The following is a 27,172-nucleotide window of genomic DNA, read 5'->3' on the forward strand; positions in this document are numbered from 1 at the left end:
CCATATAAGACCCAGTCACTGATACACCGTTGCTCAAATTCTTCTGTCAAAATATAATTGATCAACACCACAACCAATCTCACTCCTCTTCAATTTGTATTATCCTCTTTAAAAAGCATTGCATACTTTCCTATTTCTCACAGTTCAAATTCTGACTCTGACCTGAGGCCCAGATTAATCAGCAGTAGTTTGAGTAAAATAAAAATTAATCATCTGCTTAAATACTTACTAAGATAAACAAAGACATAGTCAACCCTAGAGTCTGAGCTGTTGTCTCTGGATGGTCAGGTTTTGCTGCCTAATTCAAATAAAGACTTTGGTTTGCTGAACTTCTATGACTGGTGAAATTCTTCTAATTTTTAGGACCCCAAAAATGTGCATATTTGCGAAACAACTTGTCCTCATCTATTGAAAGGTCAAGGGCTCAAGATCTAAGTGTATGACAAGAAGGGGCTGAGCAGAGGAGTGATATACCATTCACAGGTGTATGGAGGAGAAATTTACTATCTGTTACATTATTCAGGAAATGTTTTACTTCCACAGATTCTCCTTCTAGCCATATCCCTCTTCCCAGTTTTATGAAGGGAAACGTCCACACCGACATACAATATCAAAATGGATATTTCCAAGGGATATAATCCTCCTACTCTATGTGTCTATACCTGGAATTGGAAACATACTGGGGTTTCCAACTTTAATAGCCATAATGCTATCATTCTGCTCACTCTGAGGGTGTCGGACACTGTGGAATGCATAAGAATAATAGGCACATCCAGTATTTGACCAATTTTTTTCTTTCCGGAATTTAGCATGAGGAATGGTCTTCTAGAACACTATATATAGGGCCCTTAAAACAAGTAATGTGATATAGTGTGTTATCTCTGTAAACCCTCAGCTGATGTTCTGGTAATGACAGGAAATGGAACTTGAAAAACAGAATTACAAGGTTTTCTAGCAATAACCAGGGATGGAATGGCCCCAATTTAGTTTTCTGCTAAATGATCTTTGGATTAGATGTTTCAAAACCACCTTGGATCCTTTCGTTTGACATATTGCTTCTTTTTTAGATACTTACCCAGGTTCTTTTCTCCATTTTTTTCTTAGAAATTTCTTTCAGAAAGAAGTATCACCCAGGTCAGGGAACTCAGTTCTGCTTTATCAACCTCCATACGTCACAGCAAACCTCCATAACTCTAAAATTGTTTAAATATCTATATGAATCAATGGAAGAGATGGAAAAAGAAAGTCAGAGAAGAAACATGGGAAGAATATAAAGGCTTCAAAATTCGAGGAAGTAGGAAATTTCTCTTCTAGTATTGCCATGTCTATTGCACAGTAAAGTCACTGAGAAATCTGCTTAAGGATTATACAGAATTCAATAAGTTAAAATATTCAGGAAGAATGGAAATAGTATATGGGGTTTCCATTACATGTTGAGGGGATTTTTCCAATGAATACATGCAGTGGAATGAGAGTCACAGTTCTTGGAACCACTGCTTTTATACTTACAATTCCAAGTTAGTCCACTCACACACCTGTGCATGTGAAGAACATTAACTGGTCTCAGTGGGTTTGGAATTAACTAATTAGCTAATTAATTGAGTTAAAATTTGAGGAAGTAATATGAGGTTGGTAGCAGATATAGATTTATGGAGGACTAGTGCCTTAGTATATACATGAAAATGGGTTCCATTTAAACATAAAAAACATTATTTAGATATAACATCACAAGGAGATATAATTATGGCACACACACATTCCATTAATTCTCTCCCACTAGAGAACCCTGACTATGACACAGTGTATTTGTATAAACAGCCATGCTCATTCTTTCAAAACTTTTAAAATAAAATCACAGTATCTGCTAATTTTATCAATTTTCCACTGGTCTCATCATTTTATGTAGATTGGTTCTATAGATGATAAGACATACACCTCATTGTACCTACCAATTTTACAAATTTGCTTTGATCTTAAACACATATGGCAACTACTCACAGTCTTTGTCTGCACTATTGCAAATCATGTCCAGGCTGAGATCTGAAGATAAGCATCTGCAGAATAGAGTCCCATTTGAAGTCATTGTGGTTGATCTTCACTTTCTATTTGTGACCATGCAGATGAATTATCTGGTTAATACGTGAAATATTTAGAGGATTACAACAATTTTTTACAATAAACAAAGGAATAAAATAATATTAGACAATATTTCTAGAAGGGTTTTGGTAATAAATGTGTCAAATAACTGAAGAGAAATTTATTTCTCCATAGGTATATGAATAAAATGTTACACAATCATAAATGTGCTATACAGGAAAAAGGTAAAAATGGGGGTAGCCCAGACTTATTCTAGCATTTGCAGAAATTTCAGTTTTTTTTAATTTATTACACTATTAATCTACCCAAAATAATTATCTTAATTATACTAAGAGAACTCAGTCTCACAAAATTAATATGAAGAAAACTACAGGTAGACAGGTGACATAGATTTTAACCTCTAGACTCTAGTTTTCAAAAGTCCATTAAATGTCATAATGTGCATAACTATAAGTATACAAGAAAACATTGATTCATACCTCACAAAATAAAGAACAAAAGAAATTTTAAATTAAAGTGAGATAGTAAAGTCCTGAGTGTACATGTTTCTCATAAGCACAACCATGTCAATACAACTAAAAGCTCAAGCCCATAGGATTTGCAAAGCTTTCTCAGTGGGATTACTAAAACTTACAGTGCTATGAGTTTATGAGTTGTTTGTATATGTAGTGTCCATCAACCACAGCTTCTTTACCCAGGATAATTGCAACCTACGGATGTTTCTCTACAGGTATCTCCTTCCTACATTAACTTGTCATTATATTAACTTACTATAATTTATAACAAATGACTTATTTTTCATCCTTCAATATACCATAAACAAAGCCCCTTGTTCATCTGTACTCAGAAAACCATTTCCCTGATCCTGATATGTAAAAAAAAAAAAAAAATTAGGCCTTCCTTAAGGTTCAGAATTCTCCGGCCCTCCATCCTGCCTAGTTCCACCCATATAATATCCTCACTTATCTAAAGACTGTTCCCACTCCTCAACTTCCAGCATACAAGTCTAAACTCAGAACTTGGAATCTAAACAATACCTGGACTCACACAAAACTCTGGAATTGAAACCTCACCAATCAACACATCAGAAAACTCTACCCTAGAGAGCTCTGCCGCATCCTCATGAAATCCTATATAAAGCTGTTTTCTGCTTAGATTACTACAGCTTCTGACCCAAGCAATAGTATACATGTTCCTGTATTTCTCTAACTACCCCTATGATGTATGTGCATGTTAGTATGTGTTGTTACATTGAGGTATGCCTTGACTTCCAAACCAGTTTACTTTTGCCTTCAGAGCTGTAACACTTACATACAAGATGTGGTTGCATAGGCTCTGTTGGTGCTTGAATTCCTCTTCAGGGTCCATTCTGCACTGGAGTTGTTGACTGCAGGCTACCTGCAACAAACATAACTTCCAATCCATCAGTCACTTAGACCACCATCCAGTGGTGGAAATTAGGTAAGTTTCCTCTTTCCTCAGTGACAATATATTCCTGAGTCCAAGGAAATGACTGGTGAGGGTCCAGCACACCTCTGGTACTTTTGGATGTGAAAATATCTCTAGACATGGACTTCAAGTTTATGCTGGCCCTCTCTTCACTTGACTCCATTCAGCCTCCCACCATGGGAGCTGAAATCCTGTAGTTTCTTAATCTAACAGGACTTTTGTGCGCCTTCCCACTCTGTTCTTTTGCCTTCTATTCAATGTGCCTATAATCCCACCATTTCTCTGGTCATTTGTGGCACTTTTGGTTGTGTCCAACCCTTCCCTATTGTCCTCCTGTCCTCCTCAGCATGAGGACATCAAGACCAGATCACTTTCTAGCTAACCTTCTAGGTCTGGCCATAGATGACTGAGGTTGCTCAGGTTCTCCTGTCCTAACCGACATCATCTCTGAGAGGAAGCCTCAGGTAGTAATCACAGCATTAGAGTGATCCAGCTCCTTCCTTCTACATACTGTCACCACATTTTCAGTCCTGATAAAAGTTTTGGAGATTCAATTCTCCTCTAGATTTTTTTATTGTTAACATAAGGAAATAGTAGTAACAATTTCATCAGACTCCACCACTTATCAGTTGTTTTAGGGATATCCTCTTATTCAACCTATTTCTAGTAGAATTAAACTGTCCTGTACAATTTATAGGAAGGGATACTCTAGCTAAAATAGTAATCCCTATTTCTTTCTCTCCCCAAATGCACTTGACTCCAGCATGGCAGATCATCACCTTCTTCCTTTTCCTCCAAACCACACCTTTTTTTTTCTTATGAAATTTCCCAGTGGATCACTGGATATAGAACACCCAAAATCTGCCCCAGCCCCTAACCCACCATCATTCCACCACTTATTTAATAAAATATGTCCATCCCCATTATGTTAAAGGGCAAGACAACCTGCTTCTTGAATTTAATTATTTGGAATAGTTTTTCTGTCTTCTATGTGCAGATGACTCCATGGTATCAGGTCTATCCATAGGTTCCTTTCTATACTTGGGTGTCTAGATGGAAAGCAGTGAGGATAGTTGAATGTATGAATGCTGGTAGGCACCAATTATTTTGTTTTTGACTGGGCTTCTTTGAGTCTGTGAGGTTCCTGTATCTTGTGTTTATTGGTTTTGTTCTTGTTTTTTTCTCCTCTGCCAGGCACCATCCACTTGCAAGCAAATACTGCTTGCTATTGCTGTTTCGATGGCCAGAGGTCAGAATTTATACTTGCTCTTTCTGGTCACTGAATTCAGGTTAAAGAGATAGCATTTAAAATGCTGTCTTAAAACAAGGTATTATATTTCCATGCATTCATATACAAGAATGCACACTAGCTATAGCCTGTTTGGTTATATATGAATCAAAGTAATTAAACTGATGCTTTATTTTCAATGATGACAACCACTGCAACTTCATGAGTGATCCATAAATATTTTATATCTAAACATGCTCTATCTTCATACATATAGATAAATGATAGATAGATAGATGATAGATAGATAGGAGAGAAAGAGAGAGAAAGAGTGAGAGAGAGAGAGAGAGAGAGAGAGAGAGAGAGAGAGAGGATATGGATGTCTAAAATTCAAAGAACCTCAACTTCTAACCAATAGCCCTTCCTAAAATGGTCAGAAAATATTACTATTTCAGGATGTCAAGGGCTGTTTTCCCAATGGTCATTGGGTCCTAAAGGAATATTATTATAATAGTGGCAAGAACATTAAAGATATTTGCCCATATGCATTGAGAATAATCTGGGTTTTCATAATTGCACATCAGCTGTGGAATAATATTCTGCCTGGCTTCTTTCAACAATGCTGGTTGTTTGCCCTCCTAGTTAAACACATGACCATGATTCATGGCCTTACCTACTGGACTCCTAGTAACCTTTACCTCACCTCTTATTTATTGCCCTGAGCAAAATAACATCATCATCATACCCTATCTGTACAATATCTGTCTTCAGTATACTAATATTTTAACTCAGGTAAATATTTTATGAGTGCAGTATGGAATATTAATATTTTAAACCACACTCTTTAAAGCAGGTAGATTATTAACAGGCTGAAACATTATTATGAGCCATTAATTAATTTATTTTCATGTGCTCTATTTGTCAAGGCTATTATGAAATTACTAAGACTTTGATTAATGCTGTCTGTACTCACCGTACATGGTAAAACCATCAAATCCTTAGTTTTCTCCTTTGCCTTCTCTCTACTTGTCACTTTCAGCTTGATATCTATGTCTATACCATTGTATACTCAATATTATCAGCTTTTACTCTTGATACATCATTATAATCATCACAAAACTTCTCCTCTCATGTATCTCAGTAATGCAATACTTGCACTGCTGCTGTGATTGGCTCATTTTTCTCTATTCTATCTTAACTGAACATCAGTTCTGACCCTACATTTGTTTACTCTCATATACTCTATGAAGAAAGGAGAATCTCAAGGAATGGACCTAGACCTCTAGGTAATATCTAATGTATACAATTGAAAATGATTTCTCATTGTATTGACCATGTCAGGCAAAGCAGTATAATTATAGAAATATAAATAATATACCCAAAAGATGCCTCAACATATAAAAGAGACACGTGCTCCACTACGTTCATCGCAGCCTTATTTATAATAGCCAGAAAATGGAAAGAACCCAGATGCCCTTAAACAGAGGAATGGATACAGAAAATGTGGTACATCTACACAATGGAATATTACTCAGCTATCAAAAACAACGAGTTTATGAAATTCGTAGGCAAATGGTTGGAACTGGAAAATATCATCCTGAGTGAGCTAACCAAATCACAGAAAGACATACATGGTATGCACTCATTGATAAGTGGCTATTAGCCCAAATGCTTGAATTACCCTAGATCCCTAGAACAAAGGAAACTCAAGACGGATGATCAAAATGTGAATGCTTCACTCCTTCTTTAAATGAGGAAAAAGAATACCCTTGGCAGGGAAGGGAGAGGCAAAGATTAAAACAGAGACTTAAGGAACACCCATTCAGAGCCTGCCTCACATGTGGCCCATACATATACAGCCACCCAATTAGACAAGATGGATGAAGCAAAGAAGTGCAGACCGACAGGAGCCGGATGTAGATCTCTCCTGAGAGACACAGCCAGAATACAGCAAATACAGAGGCGAATGCCAGCAGCAAACCACTGAACTGAGAATAGGTCCTCTATTGAAGGAATCAGAGAATGAACTGGAAGAGCTTGAAGGGGCTCGAGACCCCAAAAGTACAACAATGCCAAGCAACCAGAGCTTCCAGGGACTAAGCCACTACCTAAAGACTATTCATGGACTGACCCTGGACTCTGACCCCATAGGTAGCAATGAATATCCTAGTAAGAGCACCAGTGGAAGGGGAAGCCCTGGGTCCTGCTAAGACTGAACCCCCAGTGAACTAGTCTATGGGGGGAGGGCAGCAATGGGGGGAGGGTTGGGAGGGGAACACCCATAAGGAAGGGGAGGGGGGAGGGGGATGTTTGCCCGGAAACCGGGAAAGGGAATAACACTCGAAATGTATATAAGAAATACTCAAGTTAATAAAAAAAAAAAAGAATAAAAAAAATAACAAACCACACAGCAGTGACTGTTGGAAACAGTGCTGATGAAAAGGCCTTGATCACTCAGTAGAAGTTCAATCTCAAAGAGAGACAAGTAGATATCTTGTGTAAATTTCCTTAGATACATATAATACCATCCTGAAAACATCAATAGATAGTTGACTAGAAGTGATCATAATTTGCTTGACTTCATAGAAGGAATGTGCAGAGAAGAAAGAGAGTAGAAACTATAAAAAGTATTATTTGCCAAAGCACAATATCAATTTCAATCTGACTGCTGAAAATAAAAATGAAAGTTAAACTTCTGGTACTCAGGAACAAGATCATAACAATTCAGTCTGGCAGTGTTAGATCTTTGCCATCAAAGGGCCTTGAGTCCCATGTAGGACAGTGTCTTCAAATGTTTCAGCGTTAGGCTCTCAGGGAGTCTCAGCATACCATGTGAAAACTAACATTGCTAAAAGTATTCTTCACAGTTGATCCCAAAGACAGTGTAAAAATCAAAACTAAATGACATATTTCAGATGCTGATTCCTGAAGTGAATCATCTTCTTTTCAGATTAATGCATGACTCTAAGACTGAGGCAGGCAGTGACACTTTTGTGCTAAAGTTAAAACTTGATGCTCCAGTGTGGGAAATACCTACAGGGTGGTACCCTCTCGTACACAAAAGGAGGCAGGATTTGGGGAAGAACCCTGGGAGAGGAAACCTAGAGGGGGCAGAATTTTGGATATAATTACATAAACAATAGCAACAAAAGACTGAGACAGGAATGACAGATCTTAAAACAGAAGCATTAGTTTCATAGGCAGAAAAAAATCTTCTGCACAAGAAATAGGAGCAGCTAACTCAGCATGAATGTATGGGAAATAAAATAAAGAGTAGATTAGAATAAGTCATGAAATAGATCTCAAACATAGAAATGAAAAATCAAAATTAAAATAACCTTCCAGATTTTTTCCAGAGCTGGTGACCGAACCCAGGGCCTTGTGCTTGTTAGGCAAGCGCTCTACTACTGAGCTAAATCCCCAACCCGAACCTTCCAGATTTTTATTAGAGCTGTTACTTCATCCAAATCACACATTGCCATTTACATTTTGGTAGAAATAGAAAATTGAAAAGAGAAAATGGGAAAATGTAATGTACGCTGACCTCTGCCTCCAACACACAATAGGCAAATACAGCCAGGAGAGCATAGGCACTGTCAAAATGTATCTGTCTGCCTGGACATGAAGCTTACTATCTGCAAGAACACTGTTATTGCTGATTGGGCTCTTCTGAGTGTGATTTCATGTTTCCAAGCAAAGCATGTAGAGCATCCTGCTTATATTTTTGATCTGACTGTGGCAGATCTCACTGTGTCTAACACTATAAGTTTGAGCCATCATTCTAGATATGATATTTTCAAATGTTATAATCCATTACACATGCTATTCTAATTATATAAAGAAATGAAGGGTCTGATCACTCTTCAAACAAATCCAAGAGCATACTGTGCATTACTGTGTCAAAATAACAAAGGAAATTTAAGAGACACGCATTTTAGAATGTAAATGGTTAAAATAAATGTACATATTCTCAAAATTCTAATAAATATTGTGAATTTAAAAAAAATATATACTGCATTCCCGATGTTAGAATTGATCCCCTATCTGAACTAGCTGTGCTCCTCCCAGTTTCTTGGATATTCTATCTCTTTAAAGCTAATCATGTTTGTTTAAAACATTTGTCTATGAATGGATATAGAATGGTCTAATAGAACTAGAGTAGAATCAGAATGAATCCCTGAAGTAACCTGACCCTCCATTCTCTATCACCTCATCAAAACCCAATAGCTACTCAGATAATGAGAATGATTCAGGAGTCCTGCCTCCAGTTGCTTATTAATATTAGCTGTCTTGAAATGTAATAAAAATTGTGCGCACAACTTCAGCTCAGCTGTTAAGGCTCAGAATACAAAAGTTACAATTTACAAACCACATGAAGCTCAAGAAGAAGAAAGACCAACGCATGGATGCTTCAGTCCTTCTTAGAATGGGGAACAAAATACTCACAGGAGAAAATACAGAGACAAAGTGTGGAACAGAGATTGAAGGAAAGGCCATTCAGAGACTGCCCCATGTGGGGATGCATCCCATATACAGACACCAAGCCCAGACACTACTGCAGATGACAAAAAGTGCTTGTATCAGGAGCCTAATATAGTTGTCTCATTGAGAAGCTATGGCAGAGCCTGACAAATACAGAGGCAGAAAATCCCAGCCAACCACTGGATTGAGCACAGGGTTCCCAGTGAAGGAATTAGAGAAAGAACTGAAGGAGCTTAAGGGGTTTGCAACACATAGGGAAAACAACAATATCAACCAACAAGAACTGCCCCCAGAACTCCCAGGGACTAAACCACCAACCAAAGAGTACACATGGAGGGGCCCATGGCTCCAGTACCATACATAGCAGAAGATGGCCTAGTTGGACATGAATGGAAGAAGAAGCCTCTGGTCCTGGGATGGTTTGATGCCCCAGTGTAGGGAAATGCTAGGGCAGAGAGGCTAGAGTGGGTGGGTATGGGGGGGAGCACCCTCGTAGAAGCAGGGGGACGAAGAATGAGATAGTTGGTATCTGAGGGGAAACAAGGAAAGAGGATAACATTTTAAATGTAAATTAAAAAAAATATCCAAAAAACCAGTTTTCACATAAAACTGTAATGATATATCCATCAAATAAATATTTTTGATATAGATGCCCAAAATCTCCGTCTCAACTGGATATGGGTTTCTCTCTCAACTGGAATTGGCCAAGTAGAGAGAATCTCCCATTTTATTCAAATTTGTGTTTGGTCAACTCCTTATTACTATGGTATATTGATGATAATATTGCAAAGAAAAGTGCTACAAAGTTCCTACAAAATTTTTATGATGTTATGAACTATCTCAAGTCAGACTTTTCCATATCTTAGCCATTATTATCATAATAGTGGTTTGAGATCACAAAATTACACATGTTTATCATATCTCTGGAGGAGTAATAAAAAAATCTATCACAAAGATTGTTTTCTAGATATCTAAGCCTGGCCAACTACCCATGATTGGCATAATCATGGACCCTGGAGAACATTACTTGACAATATCCTGAAACAGCTCAACTTTGAACTGTTTTCTAAATATGTTCATTTTAATCGCAGATGAGTTTACCTGTCACCTTCAGGAAACAAGCTTCATTTTTCAATAGAGAGAAACCATTAAATAACTCCACAATGTAAAGATCAAAACACAAAGCTTAACCAAAAATAATATGTCCTACTCAACTTAATTGATGAGTCTAACAATTTACCATATAGCCAAAAGTCAAAGAACATTGCAGAAATACAACAGAAAATTTATAACAGTATCTAATTTATATAACAATATGTAGTTACATGTACATTTGTATCTATGAGTAACAATAATATTCATTAAAAAGTGGTAATGATACTTAGAGTGTCAACTTTAACCCAAGTGGTCGTCAAATAAATTATATATATATATATATATATATATATATATATATATATATACACACACACACACACACACACACACATACATGTGTGGGGGGGTGTGAAAAAAATGTGCATGAATTCATCAAATATTTGGTGGGACAATGTCCAAGGTAGAAATCATATTTCACATAGGCTTCTTATCAAGTCATTGCCAAAGCTGTCCTACAGTCCTACACATGTATACCATAAGCCTATAGAAAGTTATGGTTTAATAACAACAAGCAGCCCAATTTCTGAGTATATTCCTTTTTTTTTATTAACTTGAGTATTTCTTATATACATTTCAAGTGTTATTCCCTTTCCAGGTTTCCGGACAAACATCTCCCTCCCCCCTCCCCTTCCTTATGGGTGTTCCCCTCCCAACCCTCCCCCCATTGCCGCCCTCCCCCCATAGTCTAGTTCACTGGGGGTTCAGTCTTAGCAGGACCCAGGGCTTCCCCTTCCACTGGTGCTCTTACTAGGATATTCATTGCTACCTATGGGGTCAGAGTCCAGGGTCAGTCCATGTATAGTCTTTAGGTAGTGGCTTAGTCCCTGGAAGCTCTGGTTGCTTGACATTGTTGTACTTTTGGGGTCTTGAGCACCTTCAAGCTCTTCCAGTTCTTTCTCTGATTCCTTCAACGGGGGACCTATTCTCAGTTCAGTGGTTTGCTGCTGGCATTTGCCTCTGTATTTGCTGAATTCTGGCTGTGTCTCTCAGGAGCGATCTACATCCGGCTCCTGTCGGTCTGCACTTCTTTGCTTCATCCATCTTGTCTAATTGGGTGGCTGTATATGTATGGGCCACATGTGGGGCAGGCTCTGAATGGGTGTTCCTTCAGTCTCTGTTTTAATCTTTGCCTCTCCCTTCCCTGCCAAGGGTATTCTTTTTCCTCATTTAAAGAAGGAGTGAAGCATTCACATTTTGATCATCCGTCTTGAGTTTCCTTTGTTCTAGGGATCTAGGGTAATTCAAGCATTTGGGCTAATAGCCACTTATCAATGAGTGCATACCATGTATTTCTTTCTGTGATTGGGTTAGCTCACTCAGGATGATATTTTCCAGTTCCAACCATTTGCCTACGAATTTCATAAACTCGTTTTTTTGATGGCTGAGTAATATTCCATTGTGTAGATGTACCACATTTTCTGTATCCATTCCTCTGTTGAAGGGGATCTGGGTTCTTTCCAGTTTCTGGCTATTATAAATAAGGCTGCGATGAACATATTGGAGCACGTGTCTCTTTTATATGTTGAGGCATCTTTTGGGTGTATGCCCAAGAGAGGTATAGCTGGATCCTCAGGCAGTTCAATGTCCAATTTTCTGAGGAACCTCCAGACTGATTTCCAGAGTGGTTTTACCAGTCTGCAATCCCACCAACAATGGAGGAGTGTTCCTCTTTCTCCCCATCCTCCCCAGCATCTGCTGTCACCTGAGTTTTTGATCTTAGCCATTCTCACTGGTGTGAGGTGAAATCTCAGGGTTGTTTTGATTTGCATTTCCCTTATGACTAAAGATGTTGAACATTTCTTTAGGTGTTTCTCAGCCATTCGGCATTCCTCAGCTGTGAATTCTTTGTTTAGCTCTGAACCCCATTTTTTAATAGGGTTATTTGTTTCCCTGCGGTCTAACTTCTTGAGTTCTTTGTATATTTTGGATATAAGGCCTCTATCTGTTGTAGGATTGGTAAAGATCTTTTCCCAATCTATTGGTTGCCGTTTTGTCCTAACCACAGTGTCCTTTGCCTTACAGAAGCTTTGCAGTTTTATGAGATCCCATTTGTCGATTCTTGATCTTAGAGCATAAGCCATTGGTGTTTTGTTCAGGAAATTTTTTCCAGTGCCCATGTGTTCCAGATGCTTCCCTAGTTATTCTTCTATTAGTTTGAGTGTGTCTGGTTTGATGTGGAGGTCCTTGATCCACTTGGACTTAAGTTTTGTACAGGGTGATAAGGATGGATCGATCTGCATTCTTCTACATGTTGCCCTCTAGTTGAACCAGCACCATTTGCTGAAAATGCTATCTTTTTTCCATTGGATGGTTTTGGCTCCTTTGTCAAAAATCAAGTGACCATAGGTGTGTGGGTTCATTTCTGGGTCTTCAATTCTATTCCATTGGTCTATCTGTCGGTCTCTGTACCAATACCATGAAGTTTTTATCACTATTGCTCTGTAATACTGCTTGAGTTCAGGGATAGTGATTCCCCCTGAAGTCCTTTTATTGTTGAGGATAGCTTTAGCTATCCTGGGTTTTTTGTTATTCCAGATGAATTTGCAAATTGTTCTGTCTAACTCTTTGAAGAATTGGATTGGTATTTTGATGGGGATTGCATTGAATCTGTAGATTGCTTTTGGTAAAATGGCCATTTTTACTATATTAATCCTGCCAATCCATGAGCATGGGAGATCTTTCCATCTTCTGAGGTCTTCTTCAATTTCTTTCCTCAGTGTCTTGAAGTTCTTATTGTACAGATCTTTTACTTGCTTGGTTAAAGTCACACCGAGGTACTTTATATTATTTGTGTCTATTATGAAGGGTGTCGTTTCCCTAATTTCTTTCTCGGCTTGTTTCTCTTTTGTATAGAGGAAGGCAACTGATTTATTTGAGTTAATTTTATACCCAGCCACTTTGCTGAAGTTGTATATCAGCTTTAGTAGTTCTCTGGTGGAACTTTTGGGATCACTTAAATATACTATCATGTCGTCTGCAAATAGTGATATTTTGACCTCTTCTTTTCCGTTCTGTATCCCCTAGATCTCCTTTTGTTGTCTGATTGCTCTGCCTAGAACTTCAAGAACTATATTGAATAAGTAGGGAGAGAGTGGGCAGCCTTGTCTAGTCCCTGATTTTAGTGGGATTGCTTCAAGTTTCTCTCCATTTAGTTTAATGTTAGCAACTGGTTTGCTGTATATGGCTTTTACTATGTTTAGGTATGGGCCTTGAATTCCTATTCTTTCCAGGACTTTTATCATGAAGGGGTGTTGAATTTTGACAAATGCTTTCTCAGCATCTAATGAAATGATCATGTGGTTCTGTTCTTTCAGTTTGTTTATATGATGGATCACGTTGATGGTTTTCCGTATATTAAACCATCCCTGCATGCCTGGGATGAAGCCTACTTGATCATGGTGGATGATTGTTTTGATGTGCTCTTGAATTCGGTTTGCCAGAATTTTATTGAGTATTTTTGTGTCGATATTCATAAGGGTAATTGGTCTGAAGTTCTCTTTCTTTGTTGGGTCTTTGTGTGGTTTAGGTATAAGAGTAATTGTGGGTTCGTAGAAGGAATTCGGTAGGGCTCCATCTGTTTCAATTTTGTGGAATAGTTTGGATAATATTGGTATGAGGTCTTCTATGAAGGTTTGATAGAATTCTGCACTAAACCCGTCTGGACCTGGGCTCTTTTTGGTTGGGAGACCTTTAATGACTGCTTCTATTTCCTTAGGATTTATGGGGTTGTTTAACTGGATTATCTGTTCCTGATTTAACCTCGATACCTGGTATCTGTCTAGGAAATTGTCCATTTCCTGAAGATTTTCATGTTTTGTTGAATATAGGTTTTTATAGTAAGATCTGATGATTTTTTGAATTTCCTCTGAATCTGTAGTTATGTCTCCCTTTTCTTTTCTGATTTTGTTCATTTGGACGCACTCTCTGTGTCCTCTCGTTAGTCTGGCTAAGGGTTTATCTATCTTGTTGATTTTCTCAAAGAACCAACTTTTGGTTCTGTTGATTCTTTCTATGGTCCTTTTTGTTTCTACTTGGTTGATTTCAGCTCTGAGTTTGATTATTTCCTGCCTTCTACTCCTCCTGGGTGTATTTGCTTCTTTTTCTTCTAGTGCTTTAGGTGTGCTGTCAAGCTGCTGACATATGCTCTTTCCTGTTTCTTTCTGCAGGCACTCAGCGCTATGAGTTTTCCTCTTAGCACAGCTTTCATTGTGTCCCATAAGTTTGGGTATGTTGTACCTTCATTTTCATTAAATTCTAGAAAGTTTTTAATTTCTTTCTTTATTTCTTCCTTGACCAGGTTATCATTGAGTAGAGCATTGTTCAATTTCCACGTATATGTGGGCATTCTTCCCTTATTGTTATTGAAGACCACTTTTAGGCCGTGGTGGTCCGATAGCACGCATGGGATTATGTCTATCTTTCTGTACCTGTTGAGGCCCGTTTTTTTGACCAATTATATGGTCAATTTTGGAGAAAGTACCATGAGGAGCTGAGAAGAAGGTATATCCTTTTGCTTTAGGATAGAATGTTCTATAAATATCTGTTAAGTCCATTTGGCTCATGACTTCTCTTAGTCTGTCGACATCACTGTTTAATTTCTGTTTCCATGATCTGTCCATTGATGAGAGTGGGGTGTTGAAATCTCCCACTATTATTGTGTGAGGTGCAATGTGTGTTTTGAGCTTTAGTAAGGTTTCTTTTATGTATGTAGGTGCCCTTGTATTTGGGGCATAGATATTTAGGATTGAGAGTTCATCTTGGTGGATTTTTCCTTTGATGAATATGAAGTGTCCTTCCTTATCTTTTTTGATGACTTTTAGTTGGAAATTGATTTTATTTGATATTAGAATGGCTACTCCAGCTTGCTTCTTCTGACCATATGCTTGGAAATGTTTTCCAGCCTTTCACTCTGAGGTAGTGTCTGTCTTTGTCTCTGAGGTGTGTTTCCTCTAGGCAGCAGAATGCAGGGTCCTCGTTGCGTATCCAGTTTGTTAATCTATGTCTTTTTATTGGGGAGTTGAGACCATTGATATATTGAGATATTAATGAATAGTGATTATTGCTTCCCGTTATATTCATATTTGGATGTGAGGTTATGTTTGTGTGCTTTCATTCTCTTTGTTTTGTTGCCAAGACGATTAGTTTCTTGCTTCTTCTAGGGTATAGCTTGCCTCCTTATGTTGGGCTTTACCATTTATTATCCTTTGTAGTACTGGATTTGTAGAAAGATATTGTGTAAATTTGGTTATGTCATGGAATATCTTGGTTTCTCCATCAATGTTAATTGAGAGTTTTGCAGGATACAGTAACCTGGGCTGGCATTTGTGTTCTCTTAGGGTCTGTATGACATCAGTCCAGGATCTTCTGGCCTTCATAGTTTCTGGCTAGAAGTCTGGTGTGATTCTGATAGGTCTGCCTTTATATGTTACTTGACTTTTTCCCTTACTGCTTTTAATATTCTTTCTTTATTTTGTGCGTTTGGTGTTTTGACTATTATGTGACAGGAGGTGTTTCTTTTCTGGTCCAATCTATTTGGAGTTCTGTAGGCTTCTTGTATGTCTATGGGTATCTCTTTTTTTAGGTTAGGGAAGTTTTCTTCTATGATTTTGTTGAAGATATTTACTGGTCCTTTGAGCTGGGAGTCTTCACTCTCTTCTATACCTATTATCCTTAGGTTTGATCTTCTCATTGAGTCCTGAATTTCCTGTATGTTTTGGACCAGTAGCTTTTTCCCGCTTTACATTATCTTTGACAGTTGAGTCAATGATTTCTATGGAGTCTTCTGCTCCTGAGATTCTCTCTTCCATCTCTTGTATTCTGTTGGTGAAGCTTGTATCTACAGCTCCTTGTCTCTTCTTTTGGTTTTCTATATCCAAGGTTGTTTCCATGTGTTCTTTCTTGATTGCTTCTATTTCCATTTTTAATTCCCTCAACTGTTTGCTTGTGGTTTCCTGGAATTCTTTCAAGGATTTTTGTGTCTCCTCTCTATGGGCTTCTACTTGTTTATTTATGTTTTCCTGGAATTCTTTCCGGCATTTTTGCGATTTCTCTCTGTAGGCTTCTACTTGTTCTCTAAGGGAGTTCTTCACGTCTTTCTTGAAGTCCTCCAGCATCATGATCAAAAATGATTTTGAAACTAGATCTTGCTTTTCTGGTGTGTTTGGATATTCCATGTTTGTTTTAATGGGAGAATTGGGCTCCGATGGTGCCAGGTAGTCTTGGTTTCTGTTGCTTGGGTTCCTGTGCTTGCCTCTCACCATCAGATTATCTCTAGTGTTACTTTGTTCTGCTATTTCTGACAGTGGCTAGACTGTCCTATAAGCCTGTGTGTCAGGAGTGCTGTAGACCTGTTTTCCTCTCTTTCAGTCAGTTATGGGGACAGAGTGTTCTGCTTTCGGGCGTGTAGTTTTTCCTCTCTACAGGTCTTCAGCTGTTCCTGTGGGCCTGTGTTTTGAGTTCACCATGCAGCTTTCTTGCAGCAGAAAATTTGGTCTTACCTGTGGTCCCGAGGCTCAAGTTCGCTCGTGGGGTGCTGCCCAGGGGCTCTCTGCAGCGGCAGCACCAAGGAAGACCTGTGCCGCCGTTTCCGGGAGCTTCAGTGCACCAGGGTTCCAGATGGTCTTTGGCTTTTTCCTCTGGCGTCTGGGATGTGTGTGCAGAGAGCAGTCTCTTCTGGTTTCCCAGGCTTGTCTGCCTCTCTGAAGGTTTAGCTCTCCCTCCCACGGGATTTGGGTGCAGAGAGCTGTTTATCCGGTCAGTTTCCTTCAGGTTCTGGCAGTGTCTCAGGCAGGGGTCCTGCCGCTCCTGGGCCCTCCCCCACGGGAGCCCAGAGGCCTTATACAGTTTCCTCTTGGGCCAGGGATGTGGGCAGGGGTGAGCAGTGTTGGTGGTCTCTTCTGCTCTGCAGCCTCAGGAGTGCCCACCTGACCAGGCGGTTGGGTCTCTCTCTCTCACGGGGTCTGGGAGCAGAGAGCTGCTGCGGGCCGGGATCCGCGGGTGTGGGACTTCCGGTCCTGAGTATATTCTTACTCCTGTCATCATAAAGAAAATTTTGAACACACGCCTCCCAATAAACTTTTCCTATACTGTGTCATGTTTGTTGTGCTTCTTTAGGAGGTTTCATTTTGTGTGACTGCAGGAGAAAAAACTCTTGGATATTGCTGGCAACAAACACTGCCCTAAAACTGCAATCCATTCCAATTATTGAAAGCTCTATAATTAATTAACATTTTACCACCATCTAAAGCATGAGCATTGTAAACAAACAAAATTTAATGTAATATTATTCACATATTTTTCAATGTGTACACTTTAAAAGTATAAGAAATTGTTAAAATGTAAATTACAGGAACTTGTCTGCAGAATAGCCACAGATTTTTTTGTGTTTTTTTTTATTAACTTGAGTATTTCTTATTTACATTTCGATTGTTATTCCCTTTCCTCTTTTCCGGGCCAACATCCCAATAACCCTTCCCCTCCACTTCTATATGGGTGTTGCCCTCCCCATCCTCCCCCCATTACCGCGCTCTCCCCAACAATCATGTTCACTGGGGGTTCAGTCTTGGCAGGACCAAGGACTTCCCCTTACACTGGTGCTCCTACTAGGCTATTCATTGCTACCTATGAGGTTGGAGCCCATGGTCAGTCCCGGTATATTCTTTGAGTAGCCACAGATATTTTTAAACTAATAATAACACATTCATACATTTTCTGATTCATTGATGTGAATCTTGTTAATATGAAGAACCACAAGTTCCCCAAAGCATTAGATATTAGAACAATTCACATCCAAAGCATCAATATTTTTTCTGTTCTCTCATGGTCAATCCCATGTAAAATATACAAGAGACCCCAACAACCAGAATATAATAATGAAGATTAAGATTTTGGCACATAGTTTTGTATTCAATTAGTTTTAGCAAATATATAATCTTACCATTGTATGTTAAAGTATACATGGATGAAAAAAATTAGTTTTCTTAAATGAGCAGTTAACCAGGCTTAGTGGTGTGTTTCTGTAATGTTTGCATAATGGAGACAGACTCAGGTAGATGTATGTCAATTTGAAGCAAAACTTTTATAAATTGGAAGTGTCTAACAAATCAAGCCTGCACTATTAGGTCCTCCTATCCTTAAAAATGGGGAGACTTATTCCATTTCATATGTGCAGAGGTAGATATCCATGTAGTTGTTCATGCATATGTGGAGATGTGGCAGCTGCACAGACATGTAAGGTTGTGATGGAAATTTCACATATATTCTTCAGCAGATCCCAAGCTTTTTGAGATAACTATATAATTAATATCATAGAGCCTCCGTAAGTATAGATGAGTAGCCCATATGAGACTGCTTTATTGTTTCTTTGTATGCAGAGTCAAGGATTGTAAACACAAGTGCTTCACAATGTATAGATCATAGACTATGTAATCTACCTCACCTTGAACACAGAATTATATAGTAAAATGATTTTATAATCTAATTAGTGGCTTCACAAAACATTATATTTAAAAATATGTGGTCAAGTCATATAGTGATAAGTACAAAGGCACTATACTTGAATTTTTCATTATAGACTCTATATACCTCTAGTCCTGAGACAGTAGGAAATTCAGAATATGCATCTAAAAGGAGAAGAAATATGTTGTGAATATATTTCAATGGAACAATAAATAAATCTTAGGATCCTATTTTACAATGTATACTGAAATGTGCATTTATAGTTTCCTGAAGGCTTTTTGATATTTTTCATTTATTTTATTACAAATATATTCATGAGCTACTTATTTACATAATTTCTAACCCTCTCTCTCACCCTTCAAATTACTCCCTTTCTATCTAGTCTCACTCAAACACATGCAATTACCTTTTTTAGTTTTATAATATATTAATGTAGTTAAAAGCAATACTGGATTTCAAAAACTTAACCCTTGCATCATTTACTTGTACCTATTCAGGAATGCAGACTGAGGTATGCAAAGGTTGTCTACTTGGAGGCATATATGGTCTCCATTCAGGATCATGTGATGTTATGGAGGATGAGCACCATGTTGGACAGATGTTATTCAATCTTTTCATTATATTTTATTGGATATTTTTATTTCCATTTCAAATGTTATCCCCTTTTCTGCTTTCCCTTCCATAAACACTTTGTCCCATGCCCCCTCTCCATTCTTCTTTGAAGGTGCTCCCACACACATACACCAACCCCTTTCTGTCTCTCTGCCCTGACATTCCCTTACAATGGGGGGGTGTCAAGCCTTGGCAGGACCAAGGGCTTCTCCTCCCATTAGTGTGGAACAAGACATATGCAGCTGGAGCCATGACCCTGTCCATGTGTACTCTTCAGATGGGGGTTTAGTCCCTGGGAGATCTAGTTTGTTGGTATTATTATGCTTATGAGGTTGCAAACCCCTTCTGCCCCTTCAATCCTTTCTCTAACTCTCCCAAAAAGGACTCCATTCTCAGTGCAATGGTTGGCTGTGAGAATCTGCTTTTTTATTTGTCATGCTCTGGTAGAGCCTCTCAGGAGGCAGCTATCTCAGGCTCCAGTTAGCATGCACTTCTTCACATCAGCAATATTGTCTGAGTATGGTGGATTCCCTAAAATTTGTTTTAGTGGAATTTTGTCTTACTAAACCATTTGAGCTGAAAGATTAATACTCTTCTTACGTTTATGACAGCATTCTATTAAACTGCAAGTTACTATAGGTGGCACCAAGTCCCCTGATAATTTTAAAAAGCCTTTCAAGGGGAATCATAGAAAGGACGGGAAGAGGTTTATGGGCTCGAGACTCCATATGAAAAACAATGCCAACCAACCAGAGCTTCCAGGGGCTAAGCCACTACCAAAAGACTATACATGGACTGACCCTGGGCTCCAACCTCATAGGTATCAATGAATAGCCTAGTAAGAGCACCAGTGGAAGGGGAAGCCCTTGGTCCTGCCAAGACTAAACCCCCAGTGAACGCCATTGTTGGGGGGAGGGTGGTAATGGGGAGATGATGGGGAGGGGAAGCGCATATAGTAGGGGAGGGGGAGGGAGAGGAACAACAATCAAAATGTAAATAAGAGATACTCAAGTTAATAAAGATAAAAAAAAAGATTTTCAAGTGGGTTAAATATAAGGTTCAAGATCAGCTAGTTGCCAAAGCACCCTTTCTTCACTTTCTTCAGACTTTTTTTTCGCTTTAAAGTACATTTCCCTGGCATACCTTTCTACTCACTAGCCCTTTCACAATGCTCCTTCTACATTACAGAAATGTATCAAAATCAGAATCAATAGTATAGTAACACCTACATATATGTATCAAAGGTTTGCAGGCATACCTTTCCCCTCACTACCCCTTTCACAATGCTCCTTCTACATTACAGGAATGTATCAAAATCAGGATCCATAGTTGTATAGTAACATATCTACATATATGTATCTTTTCTCTATTAGTCGTTATAATTATGCTTCATCTCTCTGAGGACATGTTAATTTAGGAAAGAGCTGTATGTAACAGTTGTATGTGAGAGCCTGGATACCCATCTAAGTGTCTCTTGGTTTTTTTGTGGGAACAGAAACAGTTATGAAACCATGCTTGGATAATCTTTTACAAGCTGTAACATCTACCCTAACCAAGATATTAGTTGTATGACTGAGAGTATAGTTCAAGTATAGTTCAGTATAAAAAATAGTCATTTGTAGAAATCCAAGGAAATCATTCGAATTATGAACTACAGCTAATAGATGAGGTTAGATATTCCCACACAATTATTGTATTTTTGGTGTCCATCATAGTCCTATCTGATTTCCAGATGTCTAGGCTGACGGTCTCTCTGAGAGTCAACAGCTACTGATTCTTCCTTCTTATTATAACTTTCCATGGAGTTAGAAACCACCAACATCAAATAGATATATAGCTAACTGATGCTTCCATATTTAGTGAACTTCCACATACATCCTTGATATGTACTCATTGCTAATTTGATAATGACTATTATTTTTAAAAAGATTGCTATGTTAATGTCCACTTCCATATCATATTTTACTACACAACCATGATAGCAAGAGAAAATCTAAAATCAAGAAGTGCCTGCAGATGATGCAGACCCAGAGAGCGTGCATTATCCACAAGGAGATTTCTAGAGCCACAATGGCAAGGAGAATCTAATTGGGGAAATGAGATAATAGTCAGAAAGATCAACACGATAGTGACCTATGCCATGATGTGTAGATAACTGTTAACTGGCACTGTTTAGCATGATGGTAATACTGATTTCTCACATCTGGAGTGGCAATACTGATACAAATCACACTAGAGTGTTGCTAAGTAATAATATCTGAATTGATATTGTTTCTTGGGGAAATGAAGAGAGGTAAAACTAGACAGGATACATACTCCATAGTTTAAGAAAACAAGACATTGGAAGAAGAATTACTCCAAGTGTTTGGTACAGGGCAGTCTGATTTTACATCCCCATTTCTTAAACTCCGCTAGTGCTCCTGCCTCTACAGGACTGAATGACTAGCATCTACACCTCCTACACCTGTTGATTTCTTGTAGTTGATGCTATGAAATTGATTACTTAATCCAAGCTCAGTAATCTTGAATAATTCATAATCTTGCCTTGCCTATTGAAGAGCCACCATTCAAAAATCCCTCAGTAATAGTGTTCTCCTTAACTATTTTTCCAAATTCTTAAACTGTAAGGAATAATATGAGCAATACGTCAATAATTATCTCATGCAAGATTCTAAATGGTTTTTCGAATAGCTGTTGAAAAGCACCCTGGAATCTACTAGTTCCCATATCGCTACTCTTTTGAACTTTGACCCTGGGTATTCTCTTTCTTTCGTCTAGAAATGTTTTCCACTAATAGAATTGGATCATTTCACACTGTTCATTTCTGCTTTATCTATACTCTTATGCCTTTGCATGTCTGCTTCACTCTGCCATTGATGTAATATACATACATACATATATATATATATATATATATATATACAGCTATAGATAGATAGAGATAGAGATAGATAGATAGATAGATAGATAGATAGATAGATAGATAGATAGATAGAGATAAAGATAAATAGATATAGATATGGTTATAAATATAGATATATCAACAAAAGTGAAGGAGAAAGAAAGTAGAATTACTAAAATAGGAACTATGTTAAAGCAAGAACATTTAGAATTCAGGTAGGAAATACTGTCCTTTTGATTTAGCATGTCTGTTGATATTTAAGGGTATAAGAAATCTTGGATAGAACCTTTGAAAAAACAAGTGAGTTAAAAATTCCAAGAAGGCAAGGTATAGGAGGTATATATACAGTTTTTTTTAAATGCTGATTGACTAGTTTATAAATACAGGGAAGAAAGTCACATTTGTTTGAGTCTGGATTGTTCTTCGTAGGATGCCAATATACCAGTGAATGATTCCACAACCATTTCTAAAGACAGAATATTTATGGGACACTATGGGTTACAATCAAATTAATAAGTAGTTAAATATTAAAACTGAGCCTATTTCTCATGGAAATATTTTGGATGGTGTCTCCATGGCTTAGAGCAGGAGAGGGCTTTAGATATATATTAGTGGAAGAGTGGTAATTTAGCATATGTTAAAAAAAAAAAGAACAGGTTCAGAGTTGGGTATTTAGCTCAGTGGTAGAGCGCATCCCTAGCAAGCACAAGGCCCTGGGGTCGGTCCCCAGCTCTGAAAAAACCAAAACAAAACAAAAACAAAAACAGGTTCTATAAAATATGGATAAATGATATGGAGAGGACAAATAAGTGAATCTGATTACTATATACATTATGACAGTTTGGTCTTCTACAAAACCCTAATGTATGCATAGTATTTTAATGAAAGTTGCTGTGGTCAGTGTTAAAAAACTATTGTGAAATCACTAATATGCACTAATGTTAAAACTTCCCCTCTAGTTTGAGCATATTTACACTTATTTATAAAAAACATAAATCATACTAAGTAAGTCTTATTAGCACCTTTATTATTCCCAGGTTGCACATTAAAAAAATAAACATGTCTCCTCTTCACGTTTTAAATTACCTGCCAGTCCTTCTAGGTAAGAAGGCAGATATGAATCAGGAACAAGGCTGAGGAGTGAATTTAAGTATCAGCATACAGGTCTTGCAAAGTTAATGTGCTTGTTCTTTTTTCATTCCTGATCATTAAAAATGAATTTTATTAAAAATGAGTTAAAGAATTAATACAAATATTTTATACATACATGCAAAATAACAAGTCTCCAATAATTGAAAACATTTCTTTTTAGAGGTAATGCAATAGCCTCCAAATCGGAGATTGATATTGCCATTGGCTTATGAATAACATATAAATAAACACATATGGAATACAGGGATGGAAAATGAAGCATATGAGTGTTCCAAGACTACTCTGGCATTCAAAAGAGTTAAGTTTTACTTCAGGGGTTATTGCATACCTGATCTAGACATTCAATGAACCGAATTTTGGTCAGAAATTCAATCATATAAAAAAGAATATGGAGTCCAATATAGAAAGAGAGCTCACATGTCCCTTAGCTGTGGGAACTGGGTTCTGACTCCCTACACGGGTGTATGGACACCACCAATACACCAGCAGGGCAAAATCTGAGACAAAGGGCTTTTAACTTTGTGGGGTGATAATCCTGTTATACTCCAGAATGGAAGGGGAAGGAAGCATCTGGGACAAAAGCTATATTTCCCACAGCTTCTCTTGAGGTGTCCAAGGGCCACACATTAACCGGGTCCATGGTCTGTGTTTTTCTTCATTGCATGAGAGTACTGCTGCACAGGAAACATGAAGAGTAGAATGGGGCCAGAGATGAGTAGGATCCAGTCCAGTTGGGAATTTATGCCAAGAGGTGGAGAGGTTGTAGACAGATGAGAGAAGCCCTTCTTTGGGAATCATAATGCCATGGCTCTTATAGGCAAAGGCCTTCCCTGTAGCAACCTCTAACGAAGAAGCTCTCTGCAATGATCTTAGCTTATCGATATTTCCTTACTGGGGAGTACTTATAAATCCACACACTTAGTTTTTGGTGAACCTAAGATTATATAATTTTGGAGATGAGTGTTAGAAATATACATGAAAGGGGTGGGGGATTTAGCTCAGTGGTAGAGCGCTTGCCTAGCAAGCACAAGGCCCTGGGTTCTGTCCTCAGCTCCAAAAATAAATAAATAGAGAAATAAATAGATAAATATATATATATATATGTATGTATATGAAGGGAAAATTACTGGCTGAAGGCTAAGACCATTAGCGTGGAGGGGTTTTATAGGTGCTGCATTTTATGATTGCCTTCCCATATTGTTCTCAGTTGGGGATCATGGTTGTGGATAATAGAGTAGGCATGGAGAGCAGGGAAGGGGTAGCTCCATTCTGATCATCTAAGATTTCTAAGATTCGAGCATGCCCACCTCACATATTCCTATGCCTATCTGGCAGTTTAAACCATGTGACTTCACTTAGCCACAAGACCCCTATTCAGAAATGTGACCAAATCTGGACAATATAGGAAACTACAGATATAAACAGAAATACTAACTCATATTGAATAAACTAAACAAAAGAGATTTAAAAATTATGGAGAGATGTAAAGTACTAAGTAAATGTCATATGAAGGAAAACATTACATTGAGTCAAATCCCATAGATTTCAAAAGCTTTCCTTGGCTGAAGAACAGTAGGATAATAAAGGCTTGAAATGGTAGTAGTTTGAGGGCTGATAGTATACTCCAAAAACTGTCAACTACAGCCTCCTCTTAGGAGGATACCTTCTACCTCAGAATGTTCCCCAGAACAGTACTCCTTTCTAGATTTTTATAAATGTGTATCCTTCTTCTGCTGTAAACAGTATATTGTTTCCTTAAACCAGATATTTAAGATAAACTCATTAGGATACCAAGAGCATACAATTCTCCTTCAGACGTATAACCTTCTCAACCCCAACTTGAATATTCATATGTCTGTCTCTTCCTCATTCACTTGGTCCACTAGCTGCTTCAAGGCAAAGCAGGTAAAAAGATACAGTTGCGATGTGACTTACAAGTGTAAGAAGCATGTGTATTACACCAAATTTATTTATTCAACACAGATTCCATGGAAGAAAGCAATCATATAGGTGACACTATCGTGCACAAACACAGCAGAGATTCCCCATCAAAAAAATATATATTTTACCTTGTGTACTCACAAGATTCTGGTGACTTCTATACCTTCCCCTCATCCTCCTACTCATGAATACCAGTAAAATCCTACCTCAAAAATATCAATGACCACAAGTTGCACAAAGACAAGAAGTACATTGACAATAATAGAAAATGTAAATGTCACTTTTATTTCCTCAGATGAAGGGATTAGAATAGAACCCTACCCGTCCTGTACAAATACAAGACTTGGGTTGAGCGCACACCATTTCGTTCTCTGTTCTAACTATCCCTAGACCTATGTCTAGAAAGTTGTAGCCTCCATATAATCTAATCTCCAAGTTGATTCATTTACTCTGGCTCTTTGGGCTTCTGACTGAATTGTTCTATACAACCTCATATTAAATGTGTTAGTATGTTCTAATCTTTTGTCTCATTCTCATTCTCTTTCTCACTTCTCTTCACCAGGGTCTAGCTGGTTCTCTCTGCAACCTGTCTATAAAACTGTCGAAGTAAAATTGCACATACCCTTTCTCTCCACGTGCTGTCCTTAAATAGCCTGTTTCTGTACGTTTCTCCAGTGCATTCTTCTGTTGAATCTTCATCTGATTTGTCACTATGACCCTTAGTTCGATATCACTTTGAAACATAGTTGCTTCTTTCTACAAATTAAATTATTTTCAATGTTACTGATTAAAAGAGTGTATTAAATATCTGTCTGCCTTCCAGCTGGTACATAGACCCAGAAAGTCTTTGGATAATATCCCATGCCTGAGAAGCCATGTTGTGGGACTAAAATTATTCTTGAGAAAGAAAGTAAGAAATCATGATATGTATGCATATAGATGAATCAGTGGAGTAACATATTTTCAAACCATATTATGATTATGGATGAGCATCTACTGTCCAGAATATGCAATAAACTATGTAAAGTTTTCAAAAGAATATCTTAACTAAAAGGAAAATTATATTCAACGACAATTTCCAAACTAATCATCTCTATATAGAGGAAAACCTATTTCTTCAATATTTAAGACATACTGAAATACAAATTGAAAGAAACTTTTGAGATTGACTACTCAAATCCACCACACAAACTGTATAGTAGGAAGGGCAATTTCCTTAGAATGACACCAGAAGTTTGCAATAGTGCCTGCTAATGTTATATGAAAAGAATCTCAACAGAGAATTTGGGACTAAATGGGGAGAGTACTAATGGACTAATAGTAAAATATACTATTTGATCCTTGGAAAAGTAAGACATGTGTGAGGGGGGGATCCAATATAAAACTACTGTACTACAGCTTTCTTGCATAGAAGAAATTCCAGAGAATGTAGAAAATCATTAGACTTCTTACTTCAACCATAGCCAATGCAACCATTTCAGTAACCTAAATTTAACAGGGAAATAAAAAAATATTGCAATCATATTTAATTTCTTGAATACATTTAAAAGTAAAATTTATGTGAATAGATGTTGTACATACTTACTAAAATTACTATGTGTTGTCACTGGAAGGTTTACTAAATGTATATCAATAACCACCAGATCTATTGTATTAAACAAATAGTGTATAAGTGGCCTTTATATAGTGCAGGG

General features: G+C 37.8%; 1 long non-coding RNA gene across 3 annotated transcripts in view; it reads right to left on the bottom strand.

Moving 5' to 3' along the window:
* The window catches only part of LOC102555866 (uncharacterized), a 104,096-nt gene that overhangs the window by 33,200 nt on the left and 43,724 nt on the right, over window positions 1-27,172 (bottom strand). Inside the window, exons 1-5 of one of the 3 annotated variants that reach the window (XR_010060324.1) lie at window positions 26,101-26,645; window positions 23,472-23,586; window positions 3,409-3,495; window positions 1,999-2,129; window positions 1,076-1,211 (exon numbers count right to left, since the gene is read on the bottom strand). This is a non-coding gene — a long non-coding RNA (uncharacterized LOC102555866). Of the gene's footprint in view, window positions 1-1,075; window positions 1,212-1,998; window positions 2,130-3,408; window positions 5,266-23,471; window positions 23,587-26,100; window positions 26,646-27,172 lie in introns of those variants that run through there. The other 2 variants (XR_010060327.1, XR_010060322.1) reach the window with 2 other exon arrangements.

Source organism: Rattus norvegicus, chromosome 1 (assembly GCF_036323735.1).
Source record: "Rattus norvegicus strain BN/NHsdMcwi chromosome 1, GRCr8, whole genome shotgun sequence".
In the NCBI taxonomy this organism is placed as follows: domain Eukaryota; kingdom Metazoa; phylum Chordata; class Mammalia; order Rodentia; family Muridae; genus Rattus; species Rattus norvegicus.